This window comes from Colobus angolensis, unplaced genomic scaffold, assembly GCF_000951035.1.
Source record: "Colobus angolensis palliatus isolate OR3802 unplaced genomic scaffold, Cang.pa_1.0 Scaffold392, whole genome shotgun sequence".
NCBI classification, from domain to species: Eukaryota; Metazoa; Chordata; class Mammalia; order Primates; family Cercopithecidae; genus Colobus; species Colobus angolensis.
Window position 1 is genome coordinate 279,135 of NW_012117288.1, and position 10,387 is coordinate 289,521.

A 10,387-nucleotide genomic window follows, 5' to 3' on the forward strand; every position below is an offset into this window, starting at 1 on the left:
CTTTTGCAGAACTGGAGAGAGGCATGGGAATAAGGCAAGTTAAAACGCACAAAGTTTCTTTTCTTTTTTTTTCTTTTTTCTTTTTTTTTTTTTTTTGCGACAGGGTCTCACTCTGATGCCCAGACTGGAGTGCAGTGGCACAATCTCAGCTCACTGCAACCTCTGCCTCCTGGGTTTAAGCAGTTCTCTGCCTCAGCCTCCCAAGTAGCTGGAATTACAGGTACCCACCGCCACACCCAGCTAATTTTTATAGTTTTAGTAGAGATGGGGTTTCACCATCTTGGCCAGGCCAGTCTTGAACTCCTGACCTCATGATCCACTTGCCTCAGTCTCCCAAAGTGCTGGGATTACAGGTGTGAGCCACCACGCCCAGTCTCAATAGTCTTCAAGTTGGGTATTGTCACACCTCCAACTTTGTTCTTCAATATTGTGTAGGCTATTCTGGGTCTTTTGCCTCTCCATATAAACTTCAGAATCAGTTTTTTGAAATCCACGAAATAACTTGTTGGGATTTGGATTGGGATTTGCATTAAATCTATAGATCAAATTGGGAAGAACTGGCATATTGACAATATTGAGTCTTCCTATCCATGAACATGGGATATCATTTTTTTAAAATTCATCTTTGATTTCTGTCATCAGAGTTTTCCCCATATAGATGTGTACTTTTTTTTTTTTTTTTTAAAGAGACAAAGTCTTGCTGTGTTTACCCAGGCTGGAGTGCACTGGTGCCATCACAGCTCACTACAGCCTTGAATTTTTGGGCTAATGGCAGTCCTTTCATTTCAGCCTCCTAAGTAGCTAGGACTATAGGTGTGCACCACTATGCCTGGCTAATTAAAAAATACATTTTTTTTTTTTTTTGCTACAGACAGGGGTCTGACTGTGTTGCCTAGGCTGGTCTCTAACACCTAGGCTCAGCCTCCCAGTGTTGGGATTGCAGGCATGAGCCATCACTTCCAGCCCATATTTTGTTATATTTATGCCTAAATAAATATTTCATTTCTTTGGGGATCGCTTAATTTTTTAGACATTGTTTTCTTTAGTGCTGTAAACATATTTATGATAGCTAATTTATTCTGTCTAGTTATTCTGACATTAGGCTTTTTCAGAGATTGTTTCTGTTGGCTGCTTTTTTCCTGTATATGGGCCATGTTTTTTTTTTAATTTTTAAAAAAACTTCTTTATTATTTTAATTTAATTTAATTTTTATTTTATGACAGAGTCTTGCTCTGTTGCCCAGGCTGGAGTGCAGTGGCGTGATCTCGGCTCCCTGTGACCTCTGCCTCCTGGGTTCCAGCGATTCTCCTGCCTCAACCTCCTGAGTAGCTGGGATTACAGGAGTGTGCTACCACACCCAGCTAATTTTTGTATTTTTAGTAGAGACAGGGTTTCATCATGTTGGCTGGGCTGGTCTCAAACTCCTGACCCCAGGTGATCCACCCATCTCGTCGGCCTCCTGAAGTGCTGGGATTAGTGTGAGCCACCGTGCCTGACCCAAACTTCTTACTTTTTTTTTTTTTTTTTTTTTGAGATGGAATCTTGCTCTGTCGCCCAAGCTGGAGTGCAGTGGCGCGATCTCGGCTCACTGCAAGCTCTGCTTCCCAGGTTCACGCCATTCTCCTGCCTCAGCCTCCCGAGTAGCTGGGATTACAGGCATGCACCACCACACCTGGCTAATTTTGTATTTTTAGTAGAGACAGGGTTTCACAGTGTTAGCCAGGATGGTCTCGATCTCCTGACCTCGTGATCCGCCCGCCTCGGCCTCCCAAAGTGCTAGGATTACAGGCGTGAGCCACCGTGCCCGGCCCAAAACTTCTTACTTTAAAAAAGCATACAGAAACAAGATCTTGCTGTGTTTCTGGACCGGTCTCAAACTCCTGGCCTCAAGCAATCCTCCTGCCTTGGCCTCCCAAAGTTCTAGAATTAAAAGTGTGAGCCACCATGCCTGGCCCATATTTTCCTTTTTGTCTGCATGCCTTGTACATTTTAGTTAAAAACAACATTTTAAATTATGTAATGTGAAAAATCTGAGCATCAGATTCTACCTCCACCAATTCTCAGTGTTTGTTGTTGCTGTTGTTTCTGTGATATGTTTGTTTACTGGCTATCCTGTGCCAATTCTGTAAAGTCTGTATTCTTTGTAGCATTCAGCCACTGAAGTCTCTGGTTGGTTAGCTTACTGGCCAGCTAATGATTGGACAGAGATTTCCTGAAATGCCTTGAAGCAATAAATCTCCCACTTTCTTCAAGGTCTGTGTGTGTGTTTGTGCATGTCTTCAATTCTCCCAGCAGCTTACAACTCTGCCTTAGCCTTTACTTCCTGGTTGCACAGTGCCTTGAGGTCAGCCAAGGTTCAAAGTTAGGGGCTTTTCAGGTCCTTCCTGGGTAAGCGCATGTTTTTTACATGCAGGAATAAGCTTTTCAAGGCCCATATGGCCATCTCATTCCCTAGATTTTCCTTTTTTTTTTTTTGTCTAGCCCCTAGTTTTACTCAACTGGCACTGTCACTTCAGGCAGCTGCAGCTGTTGATTGTTCATCTACTCTGGAGATATGACTATTCACACGGAGTGAGCTCTAAGTCTGGTCATATTCTCCAGCCCTGAGTCTTAGCGAGCTGCCAGATAGGCATAATAGTGACGGTTATCTGAGAATGGGCTTCTTGAGAAACTCCAAACCTGTTCTTTTCCCACCAGTGGTTGCTAGTCTTCTGGTTTCTCATGGCCACCATGTTTATGAGGTTTCCAATTTTTGTCTTTTGCAGAACTGGAGAGAGGCATGGGAATAAGGCAAGTTAAAACGCACAAAGTTTCTTTTCTTTTTTTTTCTTTTTTCTTTTTTTTTTTTTTTGCGACAGGGTCTCACTCTGATGCCCAGACTGGAGTGCAGTGGCATGATTATGGTTTACTGCAGCCTCGACTTCCTGGGCTCAGGTGATCCTCCCACCTCAGCCTCCCAGGTAGCTGAGACCACAGGCATACAGCACTGGCTAATTTTTGTGTTTTTTGTGGAGATGGGGTTTCACTATATTGCCCAGGCTGGTCTCCAACTCCTGGCCTCAAGTGATCTGCCCATCTTAGCCTCCCAAAGTGTTGGGATAATAGTCGTGAACTAGCATGCCCAGCCCAAAGTTTGCTCTTTAACAAGACTCAGCTGTTTTTCTTAAACGCTCCTCAGATTGTTGCAAGCCGTTGGTTAACTTCCATAGTTATGTGAAAGTTATTTTTTGCAAATTTTTTTAGAGTTTTTCTTTCTTTCATGGAGGAGCAGATTTTTTAGGGTCCTTATTCTGCCGTTCTAGAGTAGTGCTTCTCTATAGTGTTTTTTTGTTTGTTTTTGTTTTTTTTGTTTGTTTGTTTTTGAGACAGATTTTTATACTTGTCACCCAGGCTGGAGTGCAATGATGCCATCTTGGCTCACTGCAACCTCCACCTCCCAGGTTCAAGTGATTCTTCTGTCTCAGCCTCCTGAGTAGCTGGGATTACAGGCTCCCATCATCACACCCAGCTAATTTTTGTATTCTTAGTAGAGATGGAGTTTTCACCGTGTTGGCCAGGCTGGTCTGGAACTCCTGACCTCAGGTGATCTGCCTGCCTCAACCTCCCAAAATGCTGGGATTACAGGCGTGAGCCACCACATCTGGCCCTCTATAGTGTTTGAATATCTCCTTATATAGCTGTTTTAATGGTTGTTCTAAGTATTTTATAACATATACAAAACATATTACAATATACTGATGTCATTTTATCAATTTGGGTGAAATATAGAAGCCATACCTCTCTCTCTCTATGTCTGTTTATTCTCCCTGTTTTTAATATATTTGTCTTAAATATTTCCTATACATACATTTATAGCAGTATCAGGCTGTTACAACTTTCGCTTTTTTTTTTTTTTTTTTTTTTTTAAACGGAGTCTCACGCTGTCACCAGGCTGGGGTGCAATGGTGCAATCTCAGCTCACGGTAACCTCCACCTCCCAGGTTCAAGTGATTCTTCTGCCTCAGCCTCACGAGTATCTGGGACTACAGGCGAGTGCCACCACGCCCAGCTAATTTTTGTATTTTTAGTAGAGACGGGGTTTCACCATGATAGTCAGGCTGGTCTTGAACTTCTGACCTCGTGATCTGCCCGCCTCAGCCTCCCAAAGTGCTGGGATTACAGGCGCGAGCCACCGCGCCTGGCTGCTAATTTTGTATTTTTAGTAGAGACGGGATTTTGCCATGTTGGCCAGGCTGGTTTCAAACTCCTGGCCTCAAGTGATCTGCCTGCCTCGGCCTCCCAATGTGCTAGGATTGCAGTCATGAGACACTATGCCTGGCCTTGGGTCTTTTTTTATACCTTCTATTTTTTTGTCAATACTTTCTTTAGACTTCTTGTTTTTTATTTCACACATGCTCATAATTACCACTGGTAGCACTTTTCTGATGGCTGCTCCAAAATCTTTGTTATACAGTTTCAGCATGTCTATCACTTGGTGTTGGCATCTGTTAATTGTCTTTTTTCATTCATATTGAGATTTCACTGGTCTTTAGTGTGGTGAGTGGTTTCTGATTGGAATCTGGACTTTTGGATATCATGTGTGAGATTCTGGGTCTCATTTAGGCCTTCTGATTTTGCTGGCTTCTCAGGACTCTGGCAGGGAAAGTGGTGGTGCTGGGGCTCGTTTCTGCTAGGTAAGGGTAGAAGTCTAGATTCCCCACAGGGCCTGTGTGGACCACGTAAGGTGGTCCTTGTTACCCATGGGTGGAAGTGCTCCCTCCATTTCCTCCACTGACGCCGAGGAAAAGTAGCATCATTCTCATTGGGTGATGGTGAGATTCCTGACTCCACCAGGCTGCCTCTGATACCACTGCAATGGAGAGGGGAGGGGCACTCCTTTACTGCTGAGTTGGGGGTAGAAGTCCAGATTTCACTCTCCACTGACTCTGGCAGTTGCTCCTTACTGCTGAGTGAGGGTGAAAGTCCCAGCTCCCTATTTGGCCTTCTGTGAAACCACCCCATCAGGTTTGGGGTGCCTCATTATAGCCTGGCAAGCCAGGAAGTATAGGCTCACCACTCAGCCTTTACTCATGCAGCGAAAATGTGGCGGAAACATGGGCTGCGGCTTTCCTGCCTGTGTGGCTGGAGTAAGGCAGTTATTGTCTAAATATTTTCTCACTCACTAGGTTGCCCTTTTCTTAGTCTTTTGACTAGGGAGAGCTGACCTTTGTTGGAGCTTTTTTTGTCTTTGCCCACTGGCATTTTTGGGTCGCTGCTTCTCCAGCTACAAATCTGGGATAATGAGGCAAAAAGAATGCCCAAGGAAGCCACCACCATGATGTTCTTCAGGTCCTGAGGTCCCTTGCTAGTGTGCCTTCTCTCTACCTTTTAGAGTCCTCTCATTTATTATTATTATTATTTTTTTTTTTTTTTTTGAGACAGAATCTCGCTCTGTCGCCCGGGCTGGTGTGCAGTGGTATAATCTTGGCTCACTGCAAACTCCGCCTCCCGGGTTCATGCCATTCTTCTGCCTCAGCCTCCTGAGTAGCTGGGACTACAGGCATCCGCCACCACGCCTGGCTGATTTTTTGCATTTTTAGTAGAGACAGTTTCACCATGTTAGCCAAGATGGTCTCTATCCCCTGACTTCATGATCCACCCACCTCGGCCTCCCAAAGTGCCAAGATTGCAGGTGTGAGCCACCGCACCTGGCCAGAGTCTTCTCATTTTTGTTTGTATGTAACATCCAGGGGTTTTAGTTGTGGGTAGTAGGAGTATAATAATCCACCCTAGTGGAAGCGGAAGTGACGACGGTATGTTTTGATACTTTTTTTTTCTTGAGACAGGATCTTGCTCTGTCATCCAGGCTAGAGTGCAGTGGTACAACCACAGCTCACTGTAACCTCCATCTCCTGGGCTCAAGAGATCCTCCTACCTTAGCCTCCTGAGTAGCTGGGACTGCAGGCATGTGCCACCATGCCCAGCTATTTTTTTCTTTATTTTTGTAGCAACGGGATCTCCCTATGTTGCCAGGTCTGGTCTCTAACTCTAGGGTACAAATAATCCTTCTGCCTTGGCCTCTTGAAGTTCTGGGATTACAGGCATGAGTCACGGCATCTGGCCTTGATACATTTTTTTTTTCTTTCCCACTGAATACCAGAAGAACATGATGAATTTTCTGTTGACTTTCCCATCTGAGTGGACTTTTAGTAACCTCTAGAGTTCTCAGTTTACTTCTGTCACACATGTGTTCACAGGGGGATGGATGTGGTAGCCTTTTGCTCAGTTTTTTCAGCTCTTGTCAGTGATGTTTGTCATTCATCTGTTCAGTTGTTTATTGAGAACCTATTGTGCTGGGGCTGATGAAGCCTAGGAAGATGCCCTGTAGGAGTGCATGTGTAGCGTCAGATGTTTTTTATCTATGTTATGTTATTTGATCTTTGCAACCTTGGAAATCAGCAGTTATAATCTCTCACAGATGAGGAAACAGACCCACAGAGATGAAGGAACTTTTCCAAGGTAGTTCTGCCAAATGTTGTTTCCTTGAAGGTGGTTGTGCAACTATTTACTTCCAAGAACGTTTTCTGTAAAAGTGATTAGGGGACTTGAGTGTTGGCCAAATATGATGGAAACTGGGCCAGGTGCGGTGTCATGCCTATAATCCCAGCACTTTGGGAGGCCGAGGTGGGTGGATCACCTGAAGTCGGGAGTTTAAGACCAGCCTAACCAACATAGTGAAGCCCTGTCTCTATTAAAAATACAAAATTAGCCAGGCATGGTGGCGCACGCCTTTAATCCCAGCTACTTGGGAGGCTGAGGCAGGAGAATTGCTAGAACCAGGGAGGCAGAGGTTGCAGTCAGTCAAGATGGCGCCATTGTACTCCAGCCTGGGTGACAAGAGCAAAACTCCGTCTCAAAAAAAAAAAAAAAAAGAAAAAAAGAAATTGACTTGCCCCTCTCCACTCAATCTTTACTGAGTACATATTTGAGTGCTGCTGTGCCAGCCATTGTGGACGTGGTGGTGACCAGTGCAGGCATGACTGTGTTCCCATGGCACTTGCAGACTGCCCTCATGTGCTCTTTGACTGGTGGGTCAGTTGGGTAGATTGGAACAAAAGAGCCAGTCTCTTTTTTTCACAGTTTCAGTAATTGAATCCACATAGATCATACTACATTAAATGAATGTTTTAGAGGCCGGGCGCGGTGGCTCATACCTGTAATCCCAGCACTTTGGGAGGCCGAGGTGGGTGGATCTCCTGAGGTCAGGAGAATCACTTGAACCTGGGAGGTGGAGGTTGCGGTGAAGCCCAGATTGTGTGCCATTGCACTCCAGCCTGGGCAACAGCAGCGAAACTCCGTCAAATAAATGAATAAATGAATGAATGTTTTAGTATGGAGATGAGTGCTACAAAAGGCTCAGTTTTGTATGGAACAGGTAGTAAAATAACACAGTCGAGGCTTAGGATTTTAGTCTGTGAGTTTAAGGTATTGTGAGTGGGCCAGGCTCAGTGGCTCACGCCTGTAATCCCAGCACTTTGGGAGGCTGAGGTTGGAAGATCATTTGAGCCCAGGAGTTTAGGAACAGCCTGGGCAACATGGGGAAACCCTGTCTCTACCAAAAATACAAAAATTAGCTGGGTGTGGTGGCATGTGCCTGTAGTCCCAGCTACTCAGGAGGCTGAGGTGGGAGGATCACTAGAGCCCAGTAGGTGGAGGTTGCAGTGAGGTGAGATCACACCTCTGCACTCCAGCCTGGGTGACAGCCAGGCCCCATATCAAAAAAACAACAACAAAAAATAAATAAACAAAAAAAGTAAAAAGGTATTGTGAGCAAGAGCTCTGTCGACATGGCATCGACACAGTAAAGTCAGTTCTGGCTGTCTCGTATCCCATAGCTATGTGGTGGTGATTTTCTTGTATTCTGATGTCCTGATAAACACATTCACCCAGACTTCGAGCAGGAGATGGCACTTTCTGGCTCAGCCACATGCCAATTTTGATCTGATTATTTCTAGTTCCCTCCTCCAAGTTTTTCATTTGGCAGCTAACCTTAGAAAATAGCTGTAATCAATTTAGAAGTCAGACTGGGGCTGACTTTTATCAGTCAGGAAGGTATTAAATTAGTCCAAGACATGGGCTTCCACTTGTGCCTTAGCCAGTCTTTGTGAGAACCTTGAGCAAGGCTGTCTCTCCAAGCCTCAGTTTCCTGGGGAAAACACCTGCTTGGCTTATCTTACAGGGTTAATAAGCATCAAAGAACTTACTGAAGGACTTTATAAATTAAGTACCATTATGTAGAATGGTGGTGGTTAGTGCCTTTATTTATTTATTTTTTGAGACAGGGTCTCCCTCTGTTGCTCAGGCTGGAGTGTAGTGGTGCAATCTCAGCTCACTACAACTTCCGCCTCCTGGATTCAAGCGATTCTCCTACCTCAGCCTCCTAAATAGCTGGGATTACAGACGTGCGCCACCATGCCCAGCTAATTTTTGTAGTTTTGGTAGAGATGGGGTTTCACCATATTGGTAAGGCTCGTCTCAAACTCCTGACCTCAAGTGATCTGCCCGCCTCGAGTGTTGGGATTATAGGCATGAGCCACCACATTTAGTGGCTAGTGCCTTTAGAATCCTGAAGTTATTGATGAAGAGGTCTGTCTAAGTGCAGAGCTATTGTTTTGGAGTTGTTTGACAATGAGCAGTTGTTTTGACTAGAAAGGATCATCTGAGAAAGTGATGCTTTTGTAAGGAACAGAACTTGCTTGAATAAGTTGTTTGAAATTGTTTTCTCAGAATAACTGAGTGAATAGGAAACAAAAGGATAGCTGAGGCCCTGTGTCGTCTTCTTTCTCACCCACGATGTAAATTAACTCATTATCGTACAATCAGGATCAAGTTGCTTTAGATCTCTGTGACTGTCAGTGCATGAAACAAAATGACGTATCAGAAACCACCCTGATTCATTTTGGAATCAGATGGGAATGCAAAGTATCTGATTAAGTTTTATGGAGTATCCAGAAACTCCCATTGCTGTGCAGGTAATGATTTTATTTATTTTTTATTTTACTTATTTATTTTTTTTTTGAGACAGAGTCTTGCTGTTGTTGCCTGGGCTGGAGTGCAATGGCACGATCTCGGCTCACTGCAACCTTCACCTCCTAGGTTCTAGCAATTCTCCTGCCTTAGCCTCCTGATTAGCAATTAGCCTCATGGTGGCACCTGCCACCATGCCTGGCTAATTTTTTTGTATTTTTAGTAGAGACAGGGTTTCACCACGTTGGCCAGGCTGATCTTGAACTCCTGACCTCAGGTGATTCACCTGCCTTGGCCTCCCAGAGTGCTGGGATTTCAAGTGTGAGCCACCATACCTGGCCATGATTTTGTTTATCTTAAGGGCATTGGGTTTTGTAGAGCTTAGTAGAATTGAAATATTATTCTAGGAATTGGCAAACCTCCACAGATCCCAGATGGAAAAGACTTCCTTAGAGGATAACTAACAGGTCAGTTATTTGGCACCAATTTTGTCTGCAAAGCTAATCTTGAATTTCAAGGAGGAACTAATAATCTACGTGATGTCAGCTCTTTTGAAGACTCTGCCCCATTGTTCTGTCTGAAATTTTTTTCTCTTGAGAATTTTTTTTTTTTTTTGAGACGGAGTTTCGCTCTTGTTGCCCAGGGTGGAGTGCGATGGCACAATCTCAGCTCACCGCAACCTCCGCCTCTTGGGTTCAAGCAATTCTCCCTCCTCAGCCTCCCGAGTAGCTGGGATTACAGGCATGTGCCACCACATCTGGCTAATTTTTTTGTGTTTTTAGTAGAGACGGGATTTCTCCATGTTGGTCAGGCTGGCCCCAAACTCCCGACCTCAGGTGAGGTCAGGCCTCGGCCTCCCAAAGTGCTGGGATTACAGGCGTGAGCCACTGCTCCTGGCCACTCTCTTGATAATGTTTTTAAAACGATTTTGATTTTTTTTGTAAGGACGAATTCAAAGTTATGTGAATACTAAATCTTAAATCTTGGGACATTTATCAGATGTTATTAAAATATTCCCTGTTTATGATGCTCCCTCTTTTCCCTAAGGACAGATATTCTGTCTTACACACACACACACAGATAAATATATTTTACTGACTTTGCTGTTTTTGACCTGAACAGTCCTGCTCCCCTGAAGGTTTTTCATCTTTTCCTTGGAAATATAAATTAAATTCCTTATAGATAGGACCAGACCAATAAATGTTTACTTATGTGTGTCTGAGATTGTTTGTTTATTTGAGACAGGGTCTTTCTCTGTTGCCCAGGCAGGAGTGCAATTGTGCAATTATAGCTTACTGCAGCCTTGACCTTCTGGGCTCAAGCAATTCTCCCACCTCAGCGCCCAAGTAGGTGGGACCACCGGCATGCACTACCATACCCA

The 10,387-nt window shown here is 44.4% G+C and overlaps 1 protein-coding gene across 5 annotated transcripts in view; it reads left to right on the plus strand.

Moving 5' to 3' along the window:
• Positions 1–10,387, plus strand: part of PRPSAP2 (phosphoribosyl pyrophosphate synthetase-associated protein 2) — a 72,222-nt gene that overhangs the window by 37,140 nt on the left and 24,695 nt on the right. The window lies entirely within an intron of this gene.